We start from the raw sequence: 25,007 nt of genomic DNA on the forward strand, positions 1-25,007 counted from the left end.
ATAAAAACTCAATAAAAACTAAAATAAAAACTACTAAAAACTATATGAAAATGATGTCAAAAAGTGTATAAAATATCTGCTCATCACAATACCAAACTTAAACAGTTGCTTGTCCCTAAGCAACTAAAAACATAGAGGATAAAAAGAAAATTAAGATACAATAAATTTTTAAGTTTCAAATGAAGCTTAGTTAAAATCAAATGAGCGGGACTTAGTAGCTTTTTACTTCTGAATAGTTTTGGCATCTCACTATCCATTAAAACTCAAGATGTTGGCTTCCTTAGGTACTTAGAATCCAGATGATATTATTGACTTTCCTAATTAAGCTTATTTTGATTCTTGAACTCAGCTTTCTGAGTCTTGGCTGTGACCCTAAGCACTCTGTTTTCTAGTATAACCACCGGATACATTCATGCCACAGACACTTTAACTGGGTGAACCTTTTCAGATTATGACTCAACTTTGCTAGAGTTCCCAGATAGAGGTGTCCAGAATTCTTAATCACACTCTTTTTGCTTTGGACCACGACTTTAACTGCTCAGTCTCAAGATTTTCACTTGACACCTTCACGCCACAAGCACATGGTTAGGGACAGCTTGGTTGAGCCGCTTAGGCCAGGATTTTATTCCTTTTGGCCATCCTAACCACTGATGCTTAAAGCCTTGGGTCCTTTTACCCTTGCCTTTTGGTTTAAAGGGTTACTGGCTTTTTCAATATGTCCTCCTTTTCCCGCATTTTTGGGCAGTAATGGATTTTTCTGCTTATTATTTTTTTTCTTTTTCGCCATTTTTTTTCTTTTGCAACATGCTTTTTCTTTTGCTTTTTGCTGCTTTTTCTTGCTCCAAGAATCAATTTTCAGATTTTTCAGATCACCAATAATACTTTTCCTTTTTCCTTATTTTTTCAAGAGACAACATTCATAAATTTCAACTTCAAATATGCACTGTTTATTTCATACATTCAGAAAACAAAAGCAAATGACACCACATCAAACTAATTAAACTAATCTTATTTTAAACTTGAAATTCATGCATCTCTCAATTCTTTTCAATAAAAATTTTTCATTTAAGCAAGGTGAGAGACATATGGAACATTTTACAACTTAAAGACATCAATGCAAATGATCATGCAACTAGAACAAGAGAACAGATAAATAAACAGACAGAAAATAGAAAAATAACAGGAGAGGAGTAAAAGAGAACGATTTCACTTGAATGATGGTGGCTAGTGCTCCTCCTTGAGGATCCCATGTAGTGCTTAATCTCTTCAATATCACTCCTTTTGCCTTTGTTGAGGCGGCTGCACAGGCTCATGTACATGCTCTCTAATTTGCTCCATCTTCTTCTTCTATACTTAAGAGTGGTAGAAGTCATAAAGCAAAGCTTTTGCAACACCAAATTTAAGAGTTTTGCTCATCCTCGAGCAAATATGATCAACGGGAAAGAAAAAGATGGGGTAGGTGGAGCTTTTGTGGGACCTCTTGGTCCTGAGAGGCTAGGGAATTCCAGATTCCCTACTTCTCTGCACTGGCGTTTGAACACCCAGGGACTGCTCCCTGGCTGGCGTTCAACACCAGCAATGCTCCCCTCTTGGGGCGTTGAACGCCTAGCAGGGCCTCCTGGCTGGCATTCAACTTTGACACTCCACATGGAATGTTCTATTTTTTCTGCTGTGAATCCTGTCTCTTGACTAATGCACATGATCATGATACTGACAACTGAAAGAAAAAACAAAATAAAAATAAATGGTTGAGTAAAGTTGGGTTGCCTCCCAATAAGTGATCTTTTAAAGTCACTAGCTTGACCTTTAACTCCTTATGGAGGTGAATATGGCCTCAGATTTCACCCCTTACAGTGAATTTCCTTCCTGTCCTCTCATGAATGAGCTCTACATGCTCTAAAGATAGGACACGACTCACTGTATGTCGTAGGACTAGATTCTTAGTGAAGACAACTCTCATGCCAGGTGAGAGGCCTTTAGTAGGAACTTTCTTGTCCCTCCAGCCTTTAGGTACTTTCCTTTTAGTACCTTTGTTCTTAGAGCTTGTTGAGGATCGCCCAACACCAAACTTAGAATTGATGTCTGGGGGCTCTGCAGAGCTCTGCACGAAAAGATAGGGTTGGCACACTAGGTGTTGGACAGTTATTTCTCTTTTAGAGGGAGAATTGGTTTGAGGCATCTTGAATAAGATGTGATCCTCCCCTAACTTTAGGGTTAGTTCTCCCTTAGCCACATCAATGATAGCATTGGCTGTGGTTAGGAAAGGTCTTCCAAGGATGACACAGTCATCCTTATCTTTTCCTATGTCCAGGACAATGAAGTTTGCAGGATGTAGTGGTTTTCAACTTTAACCAAGACATTCTCCACTAAGCCATATGGCTTCTTCATGGTCTTGTCTACCATCTCTAAAGAGACGTGTGCAGCTTGTACCTCAAGAATTCCCAACTTCTCCATTATAGAGAGTGGCATGAGGTTGATGCTTGAACCTAAGTCACACAGAGCCTTATCAAAGGTCATAGTGCCTATGGTGCAACGAAGCAGAAAGCATCCAGGATCTAGAAGCTTCTGAGGTAGCTCTTACTGAACCAAAGCATCGAGTTCTTTGGTAAGCAGTAGAGGTTCTTCCTCTAGAGGCTTTGTACCAAATAACTTGGCATTTAGCCTTATAAGAGCTCCTAGGTACCGAGCAACTTGCTCTTCCCTAGTGTCTTCATCCTCACTTGAGGATGGGTAGTCATCAGAACTTATGCATTGTAGAAGTGCATTCAAAGGAACCTCAATAGTCTTTATGCTTTCCTTTGGTTCTGGACTAGAGGGTTATTGAGTGGGCTTTAAGCTCTCAAAGGGTGTGCTTGGGCTGGCGTTCAACGCCAGCTCTGTCAGATTATTGGGTGTTAAACGCCCTTGCTGTCCACCCTGATTGGCGTTAAATGCCAGTCCCTCTAGCATTCTGGGCGTTGAACACCTAGTGAGGGGTTCCTCACTGGCACTCAACGCCAGAATGGCTACCTACTTGGGCGTTGAATGCCCAGTGAGGGGTTCCTCACTGGCGTTTAACACCAGAAAGTCTTCCTGTTTGGGCGTTGAACGCCCAGCCAGTGCTCCCTGGCTGGCGTTCAAAACCAGCTTTTCTGCCAGGATGACGCCCAGTGAGGGCTTCCTCACTGGTGTTTAGTGCCAAGCTTGCTGCCATTATGGGTGTTGAACGCCCAGTGAAGGCTTCTTCAGTGGCATTTAACGCCTTTCCATTCTCTTCCAATTCGGCCTCAACCTCCATAGTTGTGGCCTTGCACTCTTCTCTAGGATTAACCTCAGTGTTACTGAGAAGAGTGTTAGGAGGGATCTCAAGGATCCTCTTGCTCAGTTGACCAACTTGTACCTCTAAGTTTCTAATGGAGGACCTAGTTTCATTAGTGAAACTCTGGATGGTCTTAGTGAGGCTGGAGACCAGAATGGCTAAGTCAGAAAGGCTCTACTTAGAGGTCTCCATATTCCCTTGAAAAGATGGGAATGGTGGTCTGTTATTGAACCTATTTTGGTTCCTACCATCTTGATTGAAACCTTGCTGAGGTTTCTGTTGATCCTTCCATAAGAGGTTAGGATGATTCCTCCATAAAGGATTATAAGTGTTTCCATAGGGTTCTCCTATGTATTCACCTCCTCCATGGTGGGTGGTGCACGAAATTGTGATCATCAATGGCGCCATCAACATGGTATGCTCAATTGCAATCTCAACTATTTATCACAACTTCGCACAACTAACCAGCAAGTGCACTGGGTCGTCCAAGTAATAAACCTTACGCGAGTAAGGGTCGATCCCACGGAGATTGTTGGTATGAAGCAAGCTATGGTCACCTTGTAAATCTCAGTCAGGCAGATTCAAATGGTTATGGATGATATACGAATAAGGCATAAAGATAGAGATACTTATGTAATTCATTGGTGAGAACTTCAGATAAGCGTATGGAGATGCTTTGTCCCTTCCGTCTCTCTGCTTTCCTACTATCTTCATCCAATCCTTCTTACTCCTTTCCATGGCAAGCTGTATGTTGGGCATCACTGTTGTCAGTGGCTACAATTCCGTCCTCTCAGTGAAAATGTTCAACGCACCCTATCACGGCATGGCTAATCATCTGTCGGTTCTCAATCAGGTTGGAATAAAATCCATTGATTCTTTTGTGTTTGTCACTAACGCCCAGCCTTCAGGAGTTTGAAGCTCGTCACAGTCATTCAATCAATGAATCCTACTCAGAATACCACAGACAAGGTTTAGACCTTCCGGACTCTCTTGAATGCCGCCATCAATTCTAGCTTATACCACGAAGATTCCGATTAAGGGATCCAAGTGATAAACATTCAAGCCTTGTTTGCTTGTAGAACAGAAGTGGTTGTCAGGCACTCGTTCATAAGTGAGAATGATGATGAGTGTCACATAATCATCACATTCATCATGTTCTTGGGTGCAAATGAATATCTTAGAACAAGAATAAGCTGAATTGAATAGAAGAACAATAGTAATTGCATTAATACTCGAGGTACAGCAGAGCTCCACACCTTAATCTATGGTGTGTAGAAACTCCACCGTTGAAAATACATAAGTGATAATAGTGATCATTGGCTTCGGCCCCAGAGAGGGAACCAGAAGAACCAAGATGAAAATACAATAGTAAAAGGTCCTATTTGTAGAGAACTAGTAGCCTAGGGTTTACAGAAATCAGTAAATGACATAAAAATCTACTTCCGGGCCCACTTGGTGTGTGCTTGGGCTGAGCATTGAAGCTTTCATGTGTAGATACTTTTCTTGGAGTTAAACGCCAGCTTTTGTGCCAGTTTGGGCGTTTAACTCCCATTCTTGTGCCAGTTCCGGCGTTTAACGCCGGGCAGTTTTGAGCTGAAATGGAACGCCAGTTTGGGCCATCAAATCTCGGGCAAAGTATGGACTATTATACATTGCTGGAAAGCCCAGGATGTCTACTTTCTAACGCCGTTAAGAGCTCGCCAATTGGGTTTCTGTAGCTCTAGAAAATCCACTTCGAGTGCAAGGAAGTCAGAATCCAACAGCATCTACAGTCCTTTTCATCCTCTGAATCAGATTTTTGCTCAGGTCCCTCAATTTCAGCCAGAAAATTCCTGAAATCACAAAAAAAAACACACAAACTCATAGTAAAGTCCAGAAAAGTGAATTTTAACTAAAAACTAATAAAAATATAATAAAAACTAACTAAAACATACTAAAAACAATGCCAAAAAGCGTATAAATTATCCGCTCATCACAACACCAAACTTAAATTGTTGCTTGTCCCCAAGCAACTGAAAATTAAATAAGATAAAAAGAAGAGAATATGCAATGAATTCCAAAAACATCTATGAATATCAATATTAATTAGATGAGCGGGGCTTTTAGCTTTTTGCCTCTGAACAGTTTTGGCATCTCACTCTATCCTTTGAAATTCAGAGTGATTGGCTTCTATAGGAACTCAGAATCCAGATAGTGTTATTGATTCTCCTAGTTAAGTATGATGATTCTTGAACACATCTACTTTATGAGTCTTGGCCGTGGCCCAAAGCACTCTGTCTTCCAGTATTACCACCGGATACATACATGCCACAGACACATAACTGGGTGAACCTTTTCAGATTGTGACTCAGCTTTGCTAGAGTCCCCAATTAGAGGTGTCCAGGGTTCTTAAGCACACTCTTTTTGCCTTGGATCACAACTTTATTCTTTTTTTCTCTTTTTTTTCGTTTTTCTCCTTTTTTTTGTATTCACTGCTTTTTCTTGCTTCAAGAATCATTTTTATGATTTTTCAGATCCTAGGGAGGTGTTGATTTGCTCCCAATAGTTTTGTGGAGGAAAGTGCATGCCTTGAGGAATCTCAGGGATTTCATGATGAGTGGGATCTCTTGTTTGCTCCATCCTGTTCTTAGTGATGGGCTTGTCCTCATCAATGAGGATGTCTCCCTCTATGTCAACTCCAACTGAATAAAAGAGGTGACAAATGAGATGAGGAAAGGCTAACCTTGCCAATGTAGAGGACTTGTCTGTCACCTTATAAAGTTCTTGGGCTATAACCTCATGAACTTCTACTTCTTCTTCAATCATGATGCTATGAATCATGATGGCCCGGTCTATAGTAACTTCGGACCGGTTGCTAGTGGGAATGATTGAGTGTTGGATAAACTCCAACCATCCCCTAGCCACGGGCTTGAGGTCATGCCTTCTTAGTTGAACTGGCTTCCCTCTTGAATCTCTCTTCCATTGAGCGCTCTCTTCACAAATGTCTATGAGGACTTGGTCCAACCTTTAATCAAAGTTGACCCTTCTAGTGTAAGGGTGTTCATTTCCTTGCATCATGGGCAAGTTGAATGCCAACCTTACATTTTTCGGACTAAAATCTAAGCATTTCCCCCGAACCATTGTAAGCCAATTCTTTGGGTTCGGGTTCACACGTTGATCATGGCTCTTGGTGATCCATGCATTGGCATAGAACTCTTGAACCATTAAGATTCCGACTTATTGAATGGGGTTGGTAAGAACTTCCCAACCTCTTCTTCGAATCTCATGTCGGATCTCTGGGTATTCACACTTTTTGAGTTTGAAAGGGACCTCTGGGATCACCTTCTTCATGGCCACAACTTCATAGAAGTGGTCTTGATGCACCCTTGAGATGAATCTCTCCATCTCCCATGACTCGAAGGTGGAATCTTTTGCCTTCCCTTTCCTCTTTCTAGAGGTTTCTCCGGCCTTGGATGCCATAAATGGTTATGGAAAAACAAAAAGCAATGCTTTTACCACACCAAACTTAAAAGGTTTGCTCCTCCTCGAGCAAAAAAAGAAAGAAGAGAGTAGAAGAAGAAGAAATAGAGGAGATGGAGATGGCTTTGTGGTTCGGCCAAAGGGGGAGAAGTAGTGTTTAGGTTGTGTGAAAAAGTGAAGATGGGTTTATATAGGGGTGGAGAGAGTGGTATGGTTCGGTCATGTAAGGGTGGGTTTGGGAGGGAAAATGGTTTTAATTTGAATGGTAAGGTAGGTGGGGTTTTATGAAGGATGGATGTGAGTGGTAAAGAGAAAGATGGGATTTGATATGTGAGGGGTTTTTGGGAAAGAGTGGTTGAGGTGATTGGTGAATGGGTGAAGAAGAAGAGAGAAGGTGGTGGGGTAGGTGGGGATCCTGTGGGGTCCACAGATCCTGAGGTGTCAAGAAAAAGTCATCCCTGCACCAAGTGGCGAGCAAAAATGCTCTTTATGCCAATTCTGGCATTAAATGCCGGGCTGGTGCCCATTTCTGACGTTTAACGCCAGCTTCTTGCCCTTTCCTGGCGTTTAATGCCAGTCTGGTGCCCCTTTCTGGCGTTAAACGCCCAGAATGGTGCCAGACTGGGCGTTAAATGCCCATTTGCTGCCCTTGCTGGCGTTTAAATGCCAGCAAGGTCTTCCTGCAGGGTGTGCTGTTTTTCTTTCTATTTTTGATGAGCGGATAATTTATACGCTTTTTGGCATTATTTTTAGTATATTTTTAGTATGTTTTAGTTAGTTTTTATTATATTTTTATTAGTTTTTAGTTAAAATTCACTTTTCTGGACTTTACTATGAGTTTGTGTGTTTTTCTGTGATTTCAGGTATTTTCTGGCTGAAATTGAGGGACCTGAGCAAAAATCTGATTCAGAGGCTGAAAAGGACTGCAGATGCTGTTGGATTCTGACCTCCCTGCACTCGAAGTGGATTTTCTGGAGCTACAGAAGCCCAATTGGCGCGCGTTTAACGGCGTTGGAAAGTAGACATCCTGGGCTTTCCAGCAATATATAATAGTCTATACTTTGTTTGAGATTTGATGGCCCAAACTGGCGTCCCAAATCAGATCAAAACTGCCCGGTGTTAAACGCCGGAACTGGCACAAGAATGGGAGTTAAACGCCCAAACTGGCACAAAAGCTGGCGTTTAACTCCAAGAAGAGTCTCTACACGAAAATGCTTCAATGCTCAGCCCAAGCACACACCAAGTGGGCCCGGAAGTGGATTTTTATGTCATTTACTCATATTTGTAAACCCTAGGCTACTAGTTCTCCATAAGTAGGACCTTTTGCTATTGTATTTTCATCTTTAGATCTTTGAATCTTTTGATCACGTTTTGGGGGCTGGCCTCTCCGCCATGCCTAGACCTTGTTCTTATGTATTTTCAACGGTGGAGTTTCTACACACCATAGATTAAGGTGTGGAGCTCTGCTGTACCTCGAGTATTAATGCAATTACTATTGTTCTTCTATTCAATTCAGCTTATTCTTGTTCTAAGATATTCATTTACACCCAGGAACATGATGAATGTGATGATTATGTGACACTCATCATCATTCTCACTTATGAACGAGTGCCTGACAACCACTTCTGTTCTACAAGCAAACAAGGCTTGAATGTTTATCTCTTGGATCCCTTAATCGGAATCTTCGTGGTATAAGCTAGAACTGTTGGCGGCATTCAAGAGAGTCCGGAAGGTCTAAACCTTGTCTGTGGTATTCTGAGTAGGATTCAATGATTGAATGACTATGACGAGCTTCAAACTCCTGAAGGCTGCGCGTTAGTGACAGACGCAAAAGAATCACTGGATTCTATTCCAACCTGATTGAGAACCGACAGATGATTAGCCGTGCCGTGACAGGGTGCTTTGAACATTTTCACTGAGAGGATGGGAGGTAGCCACTGACAACGGTGAAACCCTACATACAGCTTGCCATGGAAAGGAGTAAGAAGGATTGGATGAAGACAATAGGAAAACAGAGAGACGGAAGGGACAAAGCATCTCCATACGCTTATCTGAAATTCTTACCAATGAATTACATAAGTATCTCTATCTTTATCTTTATGTTTTATTCATCATCCATAGCCATTTGAGTCTGCTTGACTGAGATTTACAAAATGACCATAGCTTGCTTCATACCAACAATCTCCGTGGGATCGACCCTTACTCGCGTAAGGTTTATTACTTGGACGACCCAGTACACTTGCTGGTTAGTTGTGCGAAGTTGTGATAAATAGTTGAGATTGCAATTGAGCGTACCATGTTGATGGCGCCATTGATGATCACAATTTCGTGCACCAAGTTTTTGGTGCCGTTGCCGGGGATTGTTTGAGTTTGGACAACTGACGGTTCATCTTGTTGCTTAGATTAGGTATTTTTCTTTAGGGTTCTTAAGAATGAATTCTAGTGTTTCAAGGTGATGTTCTTATCATCACCAAAGCTGATTGATTTGCATCAATTTAGCTCTTGAATGCAATGTCCTGCTGAATCTTGGCTAACCATGTCTAATTTCTTTAGACTGAAGCTTTAGACTAACATTGCATGATTCCTGGAATTCTCATTAAGAATTTTGATACCTTTATTTTCTTTTCCACTTAATTTTCGAAAAAAAAATTACAAAATCATAAAAACCAAAAAAATATTTCTTGTTTGAGTCTAGAGTCTCATTTTAAGTTTGGTGTCAATTGCATGTTTCTGTTCTTCTTGCATTTTTCATGTGTCTTCAGTGATCTTCAAGTTGTTCTTGATGATTTACCTGCTCTGATCTTTAAATTCTCTTGTGTGTTTTGTTGTTTCTCATATGCATTCTCAACTTGTTAGTGTCAGTAGTATACAAACTTCTAAGTTTGGTGTCTTGCATGCATTGTTTATTTGGTTTTAGTTGCATTTTGAGTATTCCTCATTATTAAAAATCCAAAAATATTTTTAATTTGTGTCTTTTCAAGTCAATAATACAGAGAATTGAAGATTCAGAACATACAGCAGAGGAATTACACAGAAAAAGCTGGGCGTTCAAAACGCCCAGTGAGGAAGACAAACTGGCGTTTAAACGCCAGCCAGGGTGCCTGGCTGGGCGTTTAACGCCCAAAAGGGTAGTGATTTGGGCGTTAAACGCCAGAATGGATACCATTCTAGGCGTTTAACACCAGGATGGCACAAGAGGGAAGACTCTGTTTTCAATTCAAATTTTTTTTAAGTTTTCAAAATTTTTCAAAATCAAATCTTTTTCAAATCATATCTTTTCAATCATATGTTTTCAAAATCAATTTCTTTCCATTTTCAAAAATACTTGCTAACAATTAAGGATTTGATTCAACATTTCAAGTATGTTGCCTTTTCTGTTGAGAGAGGTTTAATGTCTGAATCATATCTTTTCTTGTTAGTCAAGTCATTAATTTTCAAAATCAAATCTTTTTAAATTGTTTTTCAAATCATGTCTTCTCAATCATATCTTTTTAAAACCATAACTTTTAAATCATATCTTTTTAATCACATCTTTTTCAAAATAGTTTTCAATCAAATCTTTTTGATTTCTAATTTCAAAATCTTTTTCAAAAATCACTTGATTCCTTTTCCACTCTTGGTTTTCGAAAATCAATTAGTGTTTTTTTAAAATGTTTTCAAAATCTTTTACTTAATTTTCGAAAATCTCTTCCCCTCTTCTCACATCCTTCTATTTATGGACTAACACTATTCCTTGATGCACAATTCGAACCCCATCTTTCCTTGATAAGTTCGAATTTTCTACCTTTTCCTTCTATTTTTCTTTTCCTCTGACACCTCAAGGAATCTCTATACTGTGACATAGAGGATTCCATAATTTCTTGTTTTCTTCTCTTTCATATGAGCGGGAGCAAAGACAAAAGCATTCTTGTTGAAGCTGACCCTGAACCTGAAAAGACCTTGAAGCGAAAGCTAAGAGAAGCTAAGGCACAACTCTCTGTAGAGGACCTAACAGAAATCTTCAAACAAGAAGAAGACATGGCAGCCAAAAACAACAACAATGCCAACAATGCAAGGAAGGTGCTGGGTGACTTTACTGCACCTACTCCCGACTTCTATGGGAGAAGCATCTCTATCCCTACCATTGGAGAAAACAACTTTGAGCTTAAGCCTCAATTAGTTTCTCTAATGCTACAGAATTGCAAGTTCCATGGACTTCCATTGGAAGATCCTCATCAGTTTTTAGCTGAATTCTTGCAAATCTGTGACACTGTCAAGACTAATGGGGTTGACCCTGAGGTCTACAGACTTATGCTATTCCCTTTTGCTATAAGAGACAGAGCTAGGACATGGTTGGACTCACAACCTAAAGAAAGCCTGAACTCTTGGGAAAAGCTAGTCAATGCCTTCTTGGCAAAGTTCTTTCCACCTCAAAAATTGAGTAAGCTTAGAGTGGAAGTCCAAACCTTCAGACAAAAGGAAGGTGAATCCCTCTATGAAGCTTGGGAAAGATACAAACAATTAATCAGAAAGTGTCCTTCTGACATGCTTTCTGAATGGAGCATCATAGGTATCTTCTATGATGGTCTGTCTGAACTGTCCAAAATGTCATTGGATAGCCCTGCTGGAGGATCTCTTCATCTGAAGAAGACGATTGCAGAAGCTCAAGAACTGATTGAAATGGTTGCAAATAACCAATTCATGTACACTTCTGAAAGGAATCCTGTGAACAATGGGACGAATCAGAAGAAAGGAGTTCTTGAGATTGATACTCTGAATGCCATATTGGCTCAGAATAAAATATTGACTCAGCAAGTCAATATGATTTCTCAAAGTCTGTCTAGAATGCAAAATGCACCAGGTAGTACTAAGGAAGCTTCATCTGAAGAAGAAGCTTAGGATCCTGAGAACCCTTCAATGGAAGAGGTGAACTACATGGGAGAACCCTATGGAAACACCTATAATTCTTCATGAAGAAATCATCCAAATCTCTCATGGAAGGATCAACAGAGACCTCAACAAGGTTTCAACAACAATAATGGTGGAAGAAACAGGTTTAGCAATGGCAAGCCTTTTCCATCATCTTCTCAGCAACAGACAGAGAATTCTAAGCAGAGTCACTCTGACTTAGCAACCATGGTCTCTGATCTAATCAAAACCACTCAAAGTTTCATGACTGAAACAAGGTCCTCCATTAGGAACTTGGAGGCACAAGTGGGTCAGCTGAGTAAGAAGATTACTGAACTCCCTCCTAGTACTCTTCCAAGCAATACAGAAGAGAATCCAAAAGGAGAATGTAAGGCCATTAACATGACCTACATGTCCGAAATTGGAAAGGAGGAAGAGGCATTGAGCGCCACTGAGGAAGGCCTCAATGGACATTCACTGGCCTCCAATGAGTTCCCTAATGAAGAACCATGGGAATCTGAGGCTCACACTGAGACCATAGAGATTCCATTGGATCTACTTCTGCCATTCATGAACTCTGATGAGTATTCTTCCTCTGAAGAGGATGAGTATGTCACTGAAGATTAAGTTGCTAAATACCTTGGAGCAATCATGAAGCTAAATGACAAGTTGTTTGGTAATGAGACTTGGGAGGATGAACCCCCTTTGCTCACCAAAGAACTGGATAACTTGACTAGGCAGAGATTACCTCAAAAGAGACAGGACCCTAGGAAGTTCTCAATACCTTGTACAGTAGGTACCATGACCTTCAAGAAGGCCCTGTGTGACCTAGGGTCAAGTGTAAACCTCATGCCTCTCTCTGTAATGGAGAAGCTAGGGATCTTTGAAGTACAAGCTGCAAGAATCTCACTAGAGATGGCAGACAATTCAAGAAAACAAGCTTATGGATTTGTAGAGGATGTTCTGGTAAAAGTTGAAGACCATTACATCCCTGCAAATTTCATAGTCCTAGAAATTGGGAAGTGCATGGATGAATCCATCATCCTTGGCAGACCCTTCCTAGCCACAGCAAAGGCTGGGATTGATGTTGACAGAGGAGAATTGATCATTCAAGTGAATGAAGAATCCCTTGTGTTTAAGGCTCAAGGATATCCCTCTGTCACCATGGAGAGGAAGCATGAAGAACTTCTCTCAAAACAGAGTCAAACAGAGCCCCCACAGTCAAACTCTAAGTTTGGTGTTGGGAGGCCACAACCAACTTCTAAGTTTGGTGTTGAACCCCCACATTCAAACTCTAAGTTTGGTGTTGGGAGGTTCCAATATTGCTCTGAGTATCTTTGAGGCTCCATGAGAGCCCACTGTCAAGCTACTGACAATAAAGAAGCGCTTGTTGGGAGGCAACCCGATGTTATATTTATCTATTTTTCCTTTGTTATTTTATGTTTTCTGTAGGTTGATGATCATGGGAAGTCACAAAATCAATTGAAAAAGCAAAAACAGAATGAAAAATAGAAAAAAAAACAGCACACCCTGGAGGAAGACCTTGCTGGCGTTTAAACGCTAGTAAGGGTAGCAAATGGGCGTTTAACGCCCAGTCTGGCACCATTTTGGGCGTTTAACGCCAGAAAGAGGCACCAGACTGGCATTAAACGCCAGGAAAGGGCAAGAAGTTGGCATTAAACGCCAGAAATGGGCACTAGCCCGGCGTTTAACGTCAGAATTGGCACAGAGAGCATTTTTGCTTGCCACTTGGTGCAGGGATAACTTTTCCTTGACACCTCAGGATCTGTGGACCGCACAGGATCCCCACCTACCCCACCATCCTCTCTCTTCTTCTTCACCCATTCACCAATCACCTCAACACCTCTTCCCCAAAAACCCCTCACCTATCAAATCCCATCTTTCTCTTCACCACTCACATCCATCCTTCATAAAACCTCACCTACCTCACCATTCAAATTCAAACCACTTTCCCTCCCAAACTCACCCATTCATAACCGAACCCTACCCCTCTCTCCACTCCTATATAAACCCATCTTCACTCCTTCATTTTCACATAACCTAAACACTACTTCTCCCCCTTTGGCCGAACCACAAAGCCATCTCCATCTCCTTCATTTCTTCTTCTTCTACTCTCTTCTTTCTTCTTTTGCTCAAGGACAAGAAAACCTTTTAAGTTTGGTGTGGTAAAAGCATTGCTTTTTGTTTTTCCATAACCATTTATGGCATCCAAGGCCGGAGAAACCTCTAGAAAGAGGAAAGGGAAGGCAAAAGCTTCCACCTCCGAGTCATGGGAGATGGAGAGATTCATCTCAAGGGTGCATCAAGACCACTTCTATGAAGTTGTGGCCTTGAAGAAGGTGATCCCCGAGGTCCCTTTCAAACTCAAAAAGAGTGAATATCCGGAGATCCGACATGAGATCCGAAGAAGAGGTTGGAAAGTTCTTACCAACCCTATTCAACAAATCGCAATCTTAATGGTTCAAGAGTTCTATGCCAATGCATGGATCACCAAGAACCATGATCAAAGTGTGAACCCGGACCCAAAGAATTGGCTTACAATGGTTCGGGGGAAATACTTGGATTTTAGTCCGGAAAATGTAAGGTTGGCATTCAACTTGCCCATGATGCAAGGAGATGAACACCCTTACACTAGAAGGGTCAACTTTGATCAAAGGTTGGACCAAGTCCTCACAGTCACTTGTGAAGAGGGCGCTCAATGGAAGAGAGATTCAAGAGGAAAGCCGGTTCAATTGAGAAGGCATGACCTCAAGCCCGTGGCTAGGGGATGGTTGGAGTTTATCCAACGCTCAATCATTCCCACTAGCAACCGGTCCGAAGTTACTCTAGACCGGGCCATCATGATTCATAGCATCATGATTGGAGAAGAAATAGAAGTTCATGAGGTTATATCCCAAGAACTTTATAAGGTGGCGGACAAGTCCTCTACCTTGGCAAGGTTAGCCTTTCCTCATCTCATTTGTCAGCTCTGTTATTCAGTTGGAGTTGACATAGAGGGAGACACCCTCATTGATGAGGACAAGCCCATCACTAAGAAAAGGATGGAGCAAACAAGAGATCCCACTCATCATGAAATCCCTGAGATGCCTCAAGGGATGCACTTTCCTCCACAAAACTATTGGGAGCAACTGAACACCTCCCTAGGAGAATTGAGTTCCAACATGGGACAACTAAGGGTGGAGCATCAAGAACATTCCATTCTCCTCCATGAAATTAGAGAAGATCAAAGAATCATGAGAGAGGAGCAACAAAGGCAAGGAAGAGACATTGAGGAGCTCAAGCACTCCATAAGATCTTCAAGAGGAAGAACAAGCCGCCATCACTAAGGTGGACCCGTTCTTTAATTTCCTTGTTCTTTATTTTTCTGTTTTTCGAAAAAAATCATGCTTATGTTTATCTATGTTTGTGATCATTAGTGTCTTAGTGTCTATGCCTTAAAGTTATGAATGTCCTATGAATCCATCAACTCTCTTAAATGAAAAATGTTCTTAATTGAAAAAGAGAAGAATTGCATGAATTTTAAATTTTATAACAGATTAATTATTTTGATGTGGTGGCAATATTTTGGTTTCTGAATGTATGCGTAAACAGTGCATATGTCTTTTGAATTTGTTGTTCATGAATGTTGGCTCTTGAAAGAATGATGAAAAAGGAGACATGTTACTGAGGATCTGAAAAATCATAAAAATGATTCTTGAACCAAGAAAAAGCAGTGAATACAAAAAAAGGGGGAAAGAGAAAAACGAAAAAAAGAGAGAAAAAGAAAAAAATAATGTTGTGATCCAAAGAAAAAAGAGTGTGCTTAAGAACCCTGGACACCTCTAATTGGGGACTCTAGCAAAGTTGAGTCACAATCTGAAAAGGTTCACCCAGTTATGTGTCTGTGGCATGTATGTATCCGGTGGTAATACTGGAAGACAGAGTGCTTTGGGCCCTGGCCAAGACTCATAAAGTAGCTGTGTTCAAGAATCATCATACTTAACTAGGAGAATCAATAACACTATCTGGATTCTGAGTTCCTATAGAAGCCAATCATTCTGAATTTCAAAGGATAGAGTGAGATGCCAAAACTATTCAGAGGCAAAAAGCTAAAGCCCCGCTCATCTAATTAATACTGATCTTCATAGATTTTTTGGAGTTCATTGCATATTCTCTTCTTTTTATCTTATTTTATTTTCAGTTGCTTGGGGACAAGCAACAATTTAAGTTTGGTGTTGTGATGAGCGGATAATTTATACGCTTTTTGGCATTGTTTTTAGTATGTTTTTAGTATGTTTTAGTTAGTTTTTATTATATTTTTATTGGTTTTTAGTTAAAATTCACTTTTCTGGACTTTACTATGAGTTTGTGTGTTTTTCTGTGATTTCAGGTATTTTCTGGCTGAAATTGAGGGACCTGAGCAAAAATCTGATTCAGAGGCTGAAAAGGACTGCAGATGCTGTTGGATTCTGACCTCCCTACACTCGAAGTGGATTTTCTGGAGCTACAGAAGCCCACTTGGCGTGCTATCAACGGCGTTGGAAAGTAGACATCCTGGGCTTTCCAGAAATATATAATAGTTCATACTTTGCCTGAGATTTGATGGCCCAAACCGGCGTCCCAAATCAGCTTAAAACTGCCCGGCGTTAAACGCCGGAACTGGCACAGGAATGGGAGTTAAACGCCCAAACTGGCACAAAAGCTGGTGTTTAACTCCAAGAAGAATCTCTACACGAAAATGCTTCAATGCTCAGCCCAAGCACACACCAGGTGGGCCTGGAAGTGGATTTTTATGTCATTTACTCATATTTGTAAACCCTAGGCTACTAGTTCTCTATAAGTAGGACCTTTTGCTATTGTATTTTCATCTTTAGATCTTTGAATCTTTTGATCACATTTTGGGGGCTGGCCTCTCGGCCATGCCTAGACCTTGTTCTTATGTATTTTCAACGGTGGAGTTTCTACACACCATAGATTAAGGTGTGGAGCTCTGTTGTACCTCGAGTATTAATGCAATTACTATTGTTCTTCTATTCAATTCAGCTTATTCTTGTTCTAAGATATTCATTTGCACCCAAGAACATGATGAATGTGATGATTATGTGACACTTATCATCATTCTCACTTATGAACGAGTGCCTGACAACCACTTCTGTTCTACAAGCAAACAAGGCTTGAATGTTTATCTCTTGGATCCCTTAATCGGAATCCTCGTGGTATAAGCTAGAACTGATGGCGGCATTCAAGAGAGTCCGGAAGGTCTAAACCTTGTCTGTGGTATTCTGAGTAGGATTCAATGATTGAATGACTGTGACGAGCTTCAAACTCCTGAAGGCTGGGCGTTAGTGACAGACGCAAAAGAATCACTGGATTCTATTCCAACCTGATGGAGAACCGACAGATGATTAGCCATGCCGTGACAGGGTGCGTTGAATATTTTCACTGAGAGGATGGGAGGTAGCCACTGACAACGGTGAAACCCTACATACAGCTTGCGATGGAAAGGAGTAAGAAGGATTGGATGAAGACAATAGGAAAGCAGAGAGATGGAAGGGACAAAGCATCTCCATACGCTTATCTGAAATTCTTACCAATGAATTACATAAGTATCTCTATCTCTATCTTTATGTTTTATTCATCATCCATAACCATTTGAGTCTGCCTGACTGAGATTTACAAGATGACCATAGCTTGCTTCATACCAACAATCTCCGTGGGATCGACCCTTACTCGCGTAAGGTTTATTACTTGGACGACCCAGTACACTTGCTGGTTAGTTGTGTGAAGTTGTGATAAATAGTTGAGATTGCAATTGAGCGTACCATGTTGATGGCGCCATTGATGATCACAATTTGGTGCACCAGTTTTTCATTCTGTTTTTGCTTTTTTTAATTGATTTTGTGACTTCCCATGATCATCAACCTACAGAAAACAAAAAATAACAAAGGAAAATTAGATAAATATAACATTGGGTTGCCTCCCAACAAGCGCTTCTTTAATGTCAGTAGCTTGACAGTGGGCTCTCATGGAGCCTCACAGATACTCAGAGCAATGTTGGAACCTCCCAACACCAAACTTAGAGTTTGAATGTGGGGGTTCAACACCAAACTTAGAATTTGGTTGTGGCCTCCCAACACCAAACTTAGAGTTCGACTGTGGGGGCTCTGTTTGACTCTGTTTTGAGAGAAGCTCTTCATGCTTCCTCTCCATGGTGACAGAGGGATATCTTTGAGCCTTAAACACAAAGGATTCTTCATTCACTTGAATGATCAATTCTCCTCTGTCCACATCAATCACAGCCTTTGCTGTGGCTAGGAAGGGTCTGCCAAGGATGATGGATTCATCCATGCACTTCCCAGTTTCTAGGACTATGAAATCAGTAGGGATGTAATGGTCTTCAATCTTTACCTGAACATCCTCTACAAGCCTATAAGCTTGTTTTCTTGAATTGTCTGCCATCTCTAGTGAGATTCTTGTAGCTTGTACCTCAAAGATCCCTAGCTTCTCTATTACAGAGAGAGGCATGAGCTTTACACTTGACCCTAGGTCACACAGAGCCTTCTTAAAGGTCATGGTGCCTATGGTACAAGGTATTGAGAACTTCCCAGGGTCTTATCTCTTTTGAGGTAGTTTCTGCCTAGACAAGTCATCCAATTTTTTGGTGAGCAAAGGGGGTTCATCCTCCCAAGTCTCATTACCAAATAACTTGTCATTTAGCTTCATGATTGCTCCAAGGTATTTAGCAACTTGCTCTTCAGTGACATACTCATCTTCTTCAGAGGAAGAATACTCATCAGAGCTCATGAATGGCAGAAGTAAATCCAATGGAATCTCTATGGTCTCTGTGTGAGCTCAGATTCCCATTGTTCCTCATTAGAGAACTCATTGGAGGCCAGTGGACGTCCATTGAGGTCTTCCTCAGTGGTGATCTCTGCCTCTTCCTCCTCTCCAAGTTTGGCCATGTGGGTCATGTTAATGGCCTTGCATTCTCCTTTTGGATTCTCTTCTGTATTGCTTGGAAAAGTACTAGGAGGGAGTTCAGTAATTTTCTTGCTCAGCTGTCCTACTTATACCTCCAAGTTTCTAATGGAGGACCTTGTTTTAGTCATGAAACGTTGAGTGGTTTTGATTAGATCAGAGACTATGGTTGCTAAGTCAGAGTGGCTCTGCTTAGAATTCTCTGTCTGTTGCTGAGAAGATGATGGAAAAGGGTTGCCATTGCTAAACCTGTTTCTTCCACCATTATTGTTGTTGAACCTTGTTGAGGTCTCTGTTGATCCTTCCATGAGAGATTTGGATGATTTCTTCATGAAGAATTATAGGTGTTTCCATAGGGTTCTCCCATGTAATTCACCTCTTCCATTGAAGGGTTCTTAGGATCAGAAGCTTCTTATTCAGATGAAGCGTCCTTAGTACTGCCTGGTGCAGCTTGCATTCCAGACAGACTTTGAGAAATCATATTGACTTGCTGAGTCAATATTTTGTTCTGAGCCAGTATGGCATTCCTTTCAGAAGTGTACATGAATTGGTTATTTGCAACCATTTTAATGAGTTCTTGAGCTTCTGCAGGCGTCTCCTTCAGATGAAGAGATCCTCCAGAAGAGCTATCCAATGACATCTTGGACAGTTCAGATAGACCATCATAGAAGATACCTATGATGCTCCATTCAGAAAGCATGTCAGAGGGACACTTTCTGATCAATTGTTTGTATCTTTCCCAAGCTTCATAGAGGGATTCACCTTCCTTCTGTCTGAAGGTTTGGACTTCCACTCTAAGCTTACTCAATTTTTGAGGTGGAAAGAACTTTGCCAAGAAGGCATTGACTAGCTTTTCCCAAGAGTTCAGGCTTTCTTTAGGTTGTGAGTCCAACCATATCCTAGCTCTGTCTCTTACAGCAAAAGGGAATATCATAAGTCTGCAGACCTTAGGGTCAACCCCATTAGTCTTGACAGTGTCACAGATTTGCAAGAACTCAAGCTAAAAACTGATGAGGATCTTCCAATGGAAGTCCATGGAACTTGCAATTCTGTTGCATCAGAGAAACTAATTGAGGCTTAAGCTCAAAGTTGTTTGCTCCAATGGCAGGGATAGAGATGCTTCTCCCATAGAAGTCGGGAGTAGGTGCAGTAAAGTCACCCATCACCTTCCTTGCATTGTTGGCATTGTTGTTGTTTTCGGCTGCCATGTCTTCTTCTTGTTTGAAAATTTCTGTTAGGTCCTCTACAGAGAGTTGTGCCTTAGCTTCTCTTAGCTTTCGCTTCAAGGTCCTTTCAGGTTCAGGGTCAGCCTCAACAAGAATACTTTTTCCTTTGCTCCTGCTCATATGAAAGAGAAGAGAACAAGAAAGTATGGAATCCTCTATGTCACAGTATAGAGATTCCTTGAAGTGTCAGAGGAAAAGAAAAAATAGAAGGAAGAGGTAGAAGAATTCGAACTTATCAAGAAAGATGGAGTTTGAATTGTGTATTAAGGAGGAGTGTTAGTCCATAAATAGAAGGATGTGAGAAGAGGGGAAGAAATTTTCAAAAATTAAGTAAAGGATTTTAAAAACATTTTGAAAAACACTAATTGATTTTCGAAAACCAAGACTGGAAAAGAAATCAAGTGATTTTTGAAAGAGATTTAGAAATTAGAAATCAACAAGATATGATTGAAAACTATTTTGAAAAAGATGTGAGAAAAATATTTAAAAAGATATGATTGAGAAGATATGATTTGAAAAACAATTTAAAAAGATTTGATTTTAAAAATTAATGACTTGGCTAACAAGAAAAGATATGATTCAAACATTAAACCTTTCTCAACAGAAAAGGCAACATACTTGAAATGTTGAATCAAATCATTAATTGATAGCAAGTATTTTTGAAAATGGAAAGAAATTGATTTTGAAAACATATGATTGAAAAGATATGATTTGAAAAATATTTGATTTTGAAAAATTTTGAAAACCTGAAAAAAAATTTGAATTAAAAATAGAATCTTCCCTCTTGTGCCATCCTGGCGTTAAACGCCCAGAATGGTGCACATTCTGGTGTTTAACGCCCAAAACACTACCCTTTTGGGAGTTAAACGCCCAGCCAGGCACCCTGGCTGGTGTTTAAACGCCAGTTTTCCTTCTTCACCGGGCGTTTTGAACGCCCAGCCTTTTTCTATGTAATTCCTCTGCTATATGTTCTGAATCTTCAATTCTCTGTATTTTTGACTTGAAAAGACACAAATTAAAAACTTTTTTTGGATTTCTAATAATCAAAATGTAACTAAAATCAAATAACAATGCATGCAAGACACCAAACTTAGCAGTTTGTATACCATTGACACTAACAAAATGAGAATGCATATGAAAAACAACAAAACACTCGAGACAAGAGAATTTAAAGAACAGAACAAGGAAATCATCAAGAACAACTTGAAGATTAATGAAGACACATGCATGAATGCAAGAAAAATAGAAACATGCAATTGACACCAAACTTAAAATGAGACACTAGACTTAACAAGAAACATAAAATATTTTTTTATTTTTATGATTTTGTAATTTTTTTGGATTTTTTGAAAATTAAGTGGAAAAGAAAATAAAGATATCAAAATGCTTAATGAGAATTCCAGGAATCATGCAATGTTAGTCTAAAGCTTCAGTCTAAAGGAATTAGACATGGCTAGTCAAGCTTCAGCAGGACATTGCATTCAAGAGCTAAATTGATGAGAATCAATCAGCTTTGGTGATGATAAGAACATCACCTTGAAACACTAGAATTCATTCTTAAGAACTCTGAAGAAAAATACCTAATCTAAGCACAAGATGAACCGTCAGTTGTCCAAACTCAAACAATCCCCGGCAACGGCGCCAAAAACTTGGTGCACGAAATTGTGATCATCAATGGCGCCATCAACATGGTACGCTCAATTGCAATCTCAACTATTTATCACAACTTCGCACAACTAACCAGCAAGTGCACTGGGTCGTCCAAGTAATAAACCTTACGCGAGTAAGGGTTGATCCCACTGAGATTGTTGGTATGAAGCAAGCTATGGTCACCTTGTAAATCTCAGTCAGGCAGATTCAAATGGTTATGGATGATATACGAATAAGGCATAAAGATAGAGATACTTATGTAATTCATTGGTGAGAACTTCAGATAAGCGTATGGAGATGCTTTGTCCCTTCCGTCTCTCTGCTTTCCTACTGTCTTCATCCAATTCTTCTTACTCCTTTCCATGGCAAGCTGTTTGTTGGGCATCACCGTTGTCAGTGGCTACAATCCCGTCCTCTCAGTGAAAATGTTCAACGCACCCTGTCACGGCACGGCTAATCATTTGTCGGTTCTCAATCAGGTTAGAATAGAATCCATTGATTCTTTTGCGTCTGTCACTAACGCCCAGCCTTCAGGAGTTTGAAGCTCGTCACAGTTATTCAATCATTGAATCCTACTCAGAATACCACAGACAAGGTTTAGACCTTCCGAACTCTCTTGAATGCCGCCATCAATTCTAGCTTATACCACGAAGATTCCGATTAAGGGATCCAAGTGATAAACATTCAAGCCTTGTTTGCTTGTAGAACAGAAGTGGTTGTTAGGCACTCGTTCATAAGTGAGAATGATGATGAGTGTCACATAATCATCACATTCATCATGTTCTTGGGTGCAAATGAATATCTTAGAACAAGAATAAGCTGAATTGAATAGAAGAACAATAGTAATTGCATTAATACTCGAGGTACAGCAGAGCTCCACACCTTAATCTATGGTGTGTAGAAACTCCACCGTTGAAAATACATAAGTGATAATAGTGATCATTGGCTTCGGCCCCAGAGAAGGAACCAGAAGAACCAAGATGAAAATACAATAGTAAAATGTCCTATTTGTAGAGAACTAGTAGCCTAGGGTTTACAGAAATCAGTAAATGACATAAAAATCCACTTCCGGGCCCACTTGGTGTGTGCTTGGGCTGAGCATTGAAGCTTTCATGTGTAGAGACTTTTCTTGGAGTTAAACGCCAGCTTTTGTGCCAGTTTGGGCGTTTAACTCCCATTCTTGTGCCAGTTCCGGCGTTTAACGCCGGGTAGTTTTGAGCTGATTTGGAACGCCAGTTTGGGTCATCAAATCTCGGGCAAAGTATGGACTATTATACATTGCTGGAAAGCCCAGGATGTCTACTTTCCAACGCCGTTGAGAACGCGCCAATTGGGTTTCTGTAGCTCCAGAAAATCCACTTCGAGTGTAGGAAGGTCAGAATCCAACAGCATCTACAGTCCTTTTCAGCCTCTGAATCAGATTTTTGCTCAGGTCCCTCAATTTCAGCCAAAAAATACTTGAAATCACAGAAAAACACACAAACTCATAGTAAAGTCCAGAAAAGTGAATTTTAACTAAAAACTAATAAAAATATAATAAAAACTAACTAAAACATACTAAAGACATACTAAAAACAATGCCAAAAAGCGTATAAATTATCCGCTCATCAGTGGGTTGATTAGGATCATAAGCTTCTTCTTCAAGAGAAGCTTCCTAAACACTGCCAACTATAGTTTGCATCCCAGTAAGATGTTGAGAGATCATGTTGACCTGTTGGGTCAGGATCTTATTATGAGCCAAGATGGCATTAAGAGTCTCAACTTCATGAACTCCTTTCTTCTGAGGGATTCCATGGTTTATAGGATTCCTCTCAAAGGTGAACATGAATTGGTTGTTTGCAACCATCTCAATGAGTTCTCTTGCTTCTGCAGGTGTTTTCTTTAAGTGGAGGGATCCACCAGCAGAGCTGTCCAATGAAATTTTGGACATCTCAGACAAACCATCATAGAACACGCCTATGATGGACCACTCTGAGAGTATGTCAGGTGATCATCTCCTGATCTGTTGCTTGTATCTTTCCCAAGCTTCATAGAGGGATTAACCTTCTCTTTGTTGAAAGTTTAAACTTCCACTCTAATCTTACTCATCTTTTGAGGAGGAAAGAACTTAGCTAGAAAAGTATTAACTAGCTTTTCCCAAGAGTTAAGACTCTCTTTAGGCTGGGCATCCAACCAGTTTTTAGCTCTATCCCTTAAAGCAAAGGGAAAGAGCATAAGCTTGTAGACTTTAGGATTAACTCCATTAGTCTTTATAGTATCACAGATCTGTAAGAATTCTGCTAAGAACTGATGTGGATCTTCCAGCGAAAGTCCATAGAATTTGTAGTTGTACTACAGAAGAGAGACTAACTGAGGCTTAAGCTCAAAATTACTAGCTCCAATGTAAGTACAACAATGCTTTTGCCATAAAAGTCAGATGTAGGCATAGTGAAGTCACCAAGAACCTTTCTGGGCTCCTGGTGCACGAAATTGTGATCTCAATGGTGCCAACAACTTGGTATGCACAATTGTAATCTCAACTCTTTTTCACAACTTCGCACAACTAACCAATGGGTCGTCCAAGTGATAAACCTTACGTGAGTAAGGGTCGATCCCACAGAGATTGTCGGCTTGAAGCAAGCTATGGTTATCTTATAAATCTCAGTCAGGCGGACTCAAATGGTTATGGAGTTTTGATAATTAAAAGATAAATAAACATAAAATGAGGATATAGATACTTATGTAATTCATTGGTGTGAATTTCAGATAAGCGTATGGAGATGCGTTGTTCCTTCTGAATCTCTGGTTTCCTATTGCCTTCATCCAATCCTTCATACTCCTTTCTATGGCAAGCTGTATGTTGGGTGTCACCGTTGTCAATGGCTACTTCTCGTCCTCTCAGTGAAAATAGTCCTCTACGATTTCTGTACGGCTAATCAACTGTCGGATTGCTCGTCTCGGATGAAAAATACCATGCACAGATATCGTATGGCTAATCAGCTGTTGGTTCTCGATCATGTAGGAATATGATTTACTATCCTTTTGCGTCTGTCACCACGCCCTACAATCACGAGTTTGAAGCTCGTCACAGTCATCCTATCCCAGATCCTACTCGGAATACCACAGACAAGGTTTAAACTTTTCGGATCTCAAGAATGCTGCCAATGAATTCTAGCCTATACCACGAAGACTCTAATCTCGGATTCAGATGCCACATTGTCAGAGGGGAATCGATGTGAATCATTGATTAGAAACCAAAGAGATATACATTCAAGCTTGTTTTCATGTAGAACTGAAGTGGTTGTCAATCACGCGTTCATAAGTGAGAATGGTGATGAGTGTCACATAATCATCACATTCATCATGTTCTTGTGTGCGAATGGATATCTTAGAATAAGAATAAGCATGAATTGAATAGAAAACAGTAGTACTTTGCATTAATACTCGAGGAACAGCAGAGCTCCACACCTTAATCTATGGTGTGTAGAAACTCCACCGTTGAAAATACATAAGTGAAAATAGTCCAGGCA

The 25,007-nt window shown here is 40.4% G+C and overlaps 1 non-coding gene across 1 annotated transcript; it reads right to left on the bottom strand.

Annotated features, from left to right (window-relative positions):
• Nucleotides 1–11,179: 11,179 nt before the first annotated feature.
• On the bottom strand, nt 11,180–11,287 carry LOC112704182 (small nucleolar RNA R71). Its single transcript, XR_003154819.1, has one exon. It is a non-coding gene; the product is annotated as a small nucleolar RNA R71 (small nucleolar RNA).
• Between the last annotated feature and the right edge of the window lie 13,720 nt (nt 11,288–25,007).

Source organism: Arachis hypogaea, chromosome 7, assembly GCF_003086295.3.
Source record: "Arachis hypogaea cultivar Tifrunner chromosome 7, arahy.Tifrunner.gnm2.J5K5, whole genome shotgun sequence".
Taxonomy (NCBI): Eukaryota; Viridiplantae; Streptophyta; class Magnoliopsida; order Fabales; family Fabaceae; genus Arachis; species Arachis hypogaea.